This window comes from Macadamia integrifolia, unplaced genomic scaffold (assembly GCF_013358625.1).
Source record: "Macadamia integrifolia cultivar HAES 741 unplaced genomic scaffold, SCU_Mint_v3 scaffold2675, whole genome shotgun sequence".
NCBI lineage: Eukaryota > Viridiplantae > Streptophyta > Magnoliopsida > Proteales > Proteaceae > Macadamia > Macadamia integrifolia.
Genome location: NW_024868878.1, coordinates 46,467 through 53,213, shown reverse-complemented (window position 1 = coordinate 53,213; position 6,747 = coordinate 46,467). Strand labels below are relative to the sequence as shown.

Sequence of the window (6,747 nt, the reverse complement as noted above, 5' to 3'; positions counted from 1 at the left end):
TTTTCAATTAATTAAGCCATTTTAAACGAGCGTGTACATCCACAATATTCACAAGAATCTAATAATTAATCTAATTAATTTACAATAATTTAAGACTAATTTATTTTAAAATTATACTAACAATTGAATGGAAAGGAGAAAAGGATACCTATCCTTGACTCCTAACTAGGTCATGGGGATCTTGTCAGCTTAGAAGCACAAGCCTGGTAGAATCTTTGGGACTCTATGCAAATACAAAGTCTCTTGGAATCTTGAAAAGGCGCTTTCTGAGAAAGCATCTAAACTTTGGGTATTTTAGGGAATTCTAGGAATTTCTGGGAATTTCAGGATTTTTAATCTATATTTTGAATTTTTTAAAATAGAAAAATAGGTGAAAGATAAAAGAGACTTGAATATTTTTTGAGGTTTTGGAAGTCAATTAGAGTTATTTTGAAGTGGTTTTCACGTAAGGAGGGTTCTTTATGTGATGCGAACCAGGTTTCTAAAATCAGAAAACGGTTTGCTTATGGACCCATTTAGGGGTGAATTAACTCAAAAAATCAATATAATGGCGATCCTGTAAATCACATCAAATTCCTAACAAAGGGCAATCTGGTAAATAGATGATTACTTCAATAGAAGAGAAAATATCAAAGGAAGAAGCAACGTACTAGTTAGGTAGGGGTAGATTTAGAAATAAAAGAAAGTGGGAAATAGAAACAAAAGATAGGGGCAATTCTGGGATTTAACAGGAATAAGGAAATAAACCTAGCTTAAGTGGTGTTCTTCAACCTCACGACAACCAGAAATGGGTGACAGCCTCTATGGTTTTACTGAAACTCTTCCACACCAGCTTGGATCGACCTAGGGCCTGGAATGGAGAATCGCAGCACAAGGAAGTTGTGTTGGCAGCACCAGGGGCTCTCGATATTCCAGATTAGATGGGGTCTTCGAACCTGCAGCTGGATATTGCGATGGCAAGAGCTCAGATCTGATTCTGGGTTGAATTTCTTCACAACAGAACCAAGCCTCGAAGGAGATGACCTAGGATTTGTATCGCCTAGGAGAGAGTTACCTTCACTCAAAATCTCAGTCCAAAAAACCCATGCATGAGGGAGATCGATCTGCTTCAAGGAGACAGCAACGATCGCCAGAAACAGGGTAGGGAAACAAGAAAAAATAAGCAGAAGAAGAAGAAGAAGAAGAAGAATAACAGAGGAAGATGAAGAATATAAGGAAGAAGAAGAGAAGGGAAAATAAGAGGCAGAGAGAAATTATTAGAAAGGGAGAAGAAAAGAATCACCGGCAGCCATATTCATGGTTCTCACACAAAAAAATCATCAAGTTCTAATTCTTCAAAATTCTAAAACTGAACTTCTTCATCGTTTACATGTCCAATATAAAGAAAAAAATCAAAAATTAATGGCAACTAACTTAAAATGGAAACTAATCTAAAATTAGAAACTAACTAATTTCAAATAAATTGTTTCTAAAACAAAATAAAATCAAATCAAAAAGCTTTTTTTCTTTTCTTCCTAAATCCATCGTGCATCTGCATCAGCTCTCCCGGTCTTAAAAGAACTCGACTCCGTCGAGTTAGGTCGCGCTCCCAAGACTCCCTTGTAAATCGCTCGCCAATGAGGTGGCACATATTTCGAAACAGAAGATGGGAACATAACTCCAAGAGGAGGGAGAGTAGGCTGACATGTCACTGGAGCAGGAGTTAGTTGACAACATGGCATGTCGGATAATGCATGTGGCCTCATTAAGTACATACGAACTCTTTGCTTCACCTTGATGGTGTTCCGTGCGCCATCATAGAGAATGCCTGCATGTCGCTGCCAAGGTCGCCCTAGAAGAATGTCGCAGTGTGCCAAAGGGGTGACCAAGCAAGTCACATGGTACTGTAGTGGCCCAAACTGTAAGTGTACTCAAACAATTGTAGTGGCCTCTTCTCGAGCTGTGGGTCCAAAACCTCGCACGTGAATCTTCTTGAAAAGCTGCTTCTGTGGAAGGTTGTGTGCTCGAACAAATTCAGCAGATATAAAATTTGCTTCTGCCCCAGTATCAACAACTGCATGAACATCAGTATGGTCGGAGCCGTGCAGGAAAGTACCCTTCTATCTGAAGAGAGGAGCCTTATCAACTAGTCTATTCGAAAAAGATGAAAGGCTAGCTGAATGAGTTTCTACATCCTCATCTTCATCATCGACAATATCATCGTCCTCGAGGTGATAAGGATATAAATGAGATTCATCTTCACTCTTCTCTGTCGGCTGCTTCTCCGCTACGTTCACAGAACGAGTCCTGTTGGGACACTTGTTAGAATAGTGACCCTTCTCGCCACAACTATGGCATATGATATTCTTCACCCTAACACTATCCTTGTTGAACTCTGACCTTTTCTCTTCAACTCTGTGAGCTTCAGGCTCCTTTTCCTCCATACGTGGTGGATGTCTATAAACTGAAGAAGTCTTGAGCATACCCTTCCAATAAATGGACTTCTCTTTAGCTGTCTTGGATAAGCTGCTACCACATCAGCAGACCTGAAATCAGTGTTAGGCAACTCAAGTCGAATCTCAGTACTTAACCCATTGATATATCGCGTCACCCGTTGCTGGTCTGTTTCCTGAAGTCGACACCTTGAAGACAGTTTGTGGAATTCAAGGGTGTGGGAATCCACATCTTTGTTCCCTTGTTGCAAGTTAAGTAGTTTATGGAACATTATCTTTTCATAATTAAGAGGAACCAATTTTTCAGTCAGGATTTGCTTTATGACCTCCCAATTGGTAACGGGTCCAAGTCTTCTGACAAACCTTGCATGTAGTACATCATCCCACCATGAACATGCATACCCAATAAATTTGGTGATAAGTTCACACTTCTTCACGTCTGGAAGAGACTTATACCCAAAAATTCTCTCCACTTTGGTAAGCCAATCAAGAAATTCCTCAGGTCCCTTTTCACCACTGAACTCGGGAACTTCAACTTTGATGCCATAATCTTTGTCAGAAAATTGCCGGGTAACATCCTGTGGAACAACTGGATCAAGTTGCTGCCTCTAAGGTGTTTCTTCGATCCGTAAAGTGTTGAGCTGAGGAGGTAATGTAGAGGATCCTTCTTCAACTCGTTTGTCAGACCTCTTCATAAAGGCAATCATCTCTTCCATAAACTTGTCAAACTTGGCTTCAGTCCTCTCAATCCTAGCATCATTATTCTATTGGTTCTCGGCTAACTCGCGATACAATTTGTGCAACTCAGTATTGGTGATGTGACCTGTCATGATTAGAAAATTGCAGGAAAATTTGCTCTGATACCACTTGATGCGAACCAGGTTTCTAAAATCAGAAAACGGTTTGCTTATGGACCCATTTAGGGGTGAATTAACTCAAAAAATCAATATAATGGCGATCCTGTAAATCACATCAAATTCCTAACAAAGGGCAATCTGGTAAATAGATGATTACTTCAATAGAAGGGAAAATATCAAAGGAAGAAGCAACGTACTAGTTAGGTAGGGGTAGATTTAGAAATAAAAGAAAGTGGGAAATAGAAACAAAAGATAGGGGCAATTCTGGGATTTAACAGGAATAAGGAAATAAACCTAGCTTAAGTGGTGTTCTTCAACCTCACGACAACCAGAAATGGGTGACAGCCTCTATGGTTTTACTGAAACTCTTCCACACCAGCTTGGATCGACCTAGGGCCTGGAATGGAGAATCGCAGCACAAGGAAGTTGTGTTGGCAGCACCAGGGGCTCTCGATATTCCAGATTAGATGGGGTCTTCGAACCTGCAGCTGGATATTGCGATGGCAAGAGCTCAGATCTGATTCTGGGTTGAATTTCTTCACAACAGAACCAAGCCTCGAAGGAGATGACCTAGGATTTGTATCGCCTAGGAGAGAGTTACCTTCACTCAAAATCTCAGTCCAAAAAACCCATGCATGAGGGAGATCGATCTGCTTCAAGGAGACAGCAACGATAGCCAGAAACAAGGTAGGGAAACAAACCAAAAAGAAGAAGAAGAAGAAGAAGAAGAAGAAGAAGAAGAAGAATATAAGGAAGAAGAAGAGAAGGGAAAGTAAGAGGCAGAGAGAAATTATTAGAAAGGGAGAAGAAAAGAATCACCGGCAACCATATTCATGGTTCTCACACAAAAAAAATCATCAAGTTCTAACTCTTCAAAATTCTAAAACTGAACTTCTTCATCGTTTACATGTCCAATATAAAGAAAAAAATCAAAAAATTAATGGCAACTAACTTAAAATGGAAACTAATCTAAAATTAGAAACTAACTAATTTCAAAGAAATTGTTTCTAAAACAAAAGAAAATCAAATCAAAATTTTTTTTCCTAAATCCATCGTGCATCTGCATCATTATGGACATGGAGGCACTCTCTATGGCACCATGGATGGCCTTCTATGGCATCACAGTGCACAGGCACCCACTGCAGCGTCACAACAGCGTCCTGCATGGATACCTCACTGGCTTACCGTGACCCCGTGAAGTTATGCCATGTGGACCTATGATTCACTTGAAATGGAATCTTTGGCCGAAAATATTCAAATGGCTGTAACTTTTGATCCATTGTCCAATTTTTGCAAACCAAGTGTCTTTAGAAATCTTGTTTCGAGTACTATCCGATGTATGGGAATCGGGCACCGATTTGGCCAGGAACATCTTCGAAAAAGTGCCCCAAGCGTGAGATCCACTTGATGGTTTCTTGTATGATTAAAGGGCCAAATCAGTGTTGTTTACACGACTTCTAGTACAAGGTTTTTAAATGATAAAACAACATATTTGCAACAACCAGACCAGTTTTGGAAAATACAGAAGGTCCCACCTTGATCAAGGGCAATTTGATGATTTTTTTCAGAAAAAAATTGCATTTTCCTAAAAGCAATATTTTTTGTGAAAGAGATCAAACGAGATTCGAAGAGACTCCTTCAACCACTGCCATGTGGATCCCAAGGTTAAAAAATGCGATGTTTACACTTAAAAAAAAAAAACTGTTGATCAATGAGGCTGTTTATTAATTTTGAAACGCTCCCAAGTGCCAATATGTTTTGGGGATTGATAGAAACATAAAATCAGTAAATTGAGTACCATAAAGAAAGTCTTAAAATCATATAATTTTCAAGATTTTATTTGTTCAATAAATAAATAGAAGCATATTAACATGTGAAATGATTAGAAGATTTCTTGCATTTTAAAATTGTAGCTGCTGCTATACTGCAGGGGCACTTGTATGTATCCGTAACTTGCTGTCTCATGACAATGTGTCTATATTAGGGTATAGTTTTTTTAACTGTTTATCTTTTTTCTGTTTTCCTTTGATTTTTGTTTCAATGCAGGAAAAACGCCAGAATGTTTCTTTTCACAGCCCCAAAACAAGAACATCTGGGTTTGCTGTCTCTTCTGGCCAAGGCTCTCCTTCAGACTCTTCCAGCTCCAATCGCTGGTTCAGGCCAGAGGTTGACTCAGCCCCATCAATTCGTTCTATTCAGATAGAGGAAAAGGCAATGAAGGACCTCAAGCGCTTCTACAGCAGCGTTAGGTTGGTAAAAAATCCGACCTAGGTGCAATGATTTTCTCCCGCTAGTAGATTTATTGTGGCCTGAGAAAACATTTTTTTTTTTTAATGAAAAATGAAAATTAGCATTAAGCAAACAAAGAGGAATATACAGATGATCAGAGAAACCTTTTTCTGTGTGATATTTTCTCTTACTGATGTAAATATTCTTGTACAGATGATCTAAGTGTACATGCAACTTTTTTATATAGTAAGTTAATTGTCATCTACTAAACTGTTACCCATGAGGTTTGAAAGTCGGATCCAATAAATAGTTGTGAAAATAAAAATAAAGCATCAAATAAAGAGCCAAAGTGGGTATGATCTAAGGGCATAGGTGGTGTTTTCCAAAATCCAGGGACACAGGCAAAACCAAAGAAATAGAGGTTAGTAAGTTTCTAATCCCAAAAAAAAAAGAGCATCGGTACATTAATTAGATATTCAACAAATTCTGGTTGAGAATGAGTCAAGAGTCAGATTCATCTTGTTAGTCTTATTTCAGCCTCGCTCAAAACACCAAATTCATTAGCGAAGTCTAAAATCCCAGTTTGAAGAGGTTTCAGCAAGATCAAGTTCCTCCATAAAGTTCCACTATCTGAATTTTCAGATGTCTATCTCTCTCTGCATCATCTCGACTTTGAACACTTGTCAACATATCCATAGTCCTTTTTCTCTATTACACTAACCCAACTCAGCTTTAAATGTTGTCAAGCCACTTGGAAGTTTCAATAGCAAGACCCAATCCAGCAAGGAATTCTGCCTGCATTAAACATGAGATCTATATTTCTTCTTCGTTTCAATTGCTTTCACAACAATTCTAGTATTGTTCGGGAAGCAGGTTAGTAATATAATCCCTATTTGTTCCTTTGGTTCTGGCTTAAGTTGTTGTCTGGAAGTTTCTAAATTGTTGTCAAAACAGTGCATGTACACTAATTTCACTTTTCAGAAGATAATACGGACTTCATTTGCAGATTTTGAGCAGCATCATCTTCTTCGTCCCTTTTCTGGGCTTTCAGAGAGAAAGCTGTAATTGAATTGTCGCGTCCAACTTCGCTCCAAGGCTGAAACATACTGTTTTTGTTCTTCCTATTTTGTTTCGTATTAAAGCCACTAGTTTGAGAAAATCTCTTTTTGTCCGCCTGTGAGTAGAAGTGGAACTAAGTTCAACAAAATAGATAACTGATGCAATGTAAG

The 6,747-nt window shown here is 38.7% G+C and overlaps 1 long non-coding RNA gene across 1 annotated transcript; it reads left to right on the top strand.

Moving 5' to 3' along the window:
• Positions 1-39: 39 nt before the first annotated feature.
• Positions 40-5,788, top strand: LOC122067029. Its single transcript, XR_006136553.1, has 2 exons — positions 40-477; positions 3,314-5,788. It is a non-coding gene; the product is annotated as an uncharacterized LOC122067029 (long non-coding RNA).
• The last annotated feature ends 959 nt before the right edge of the window (positions 5,789-6,747 follow it).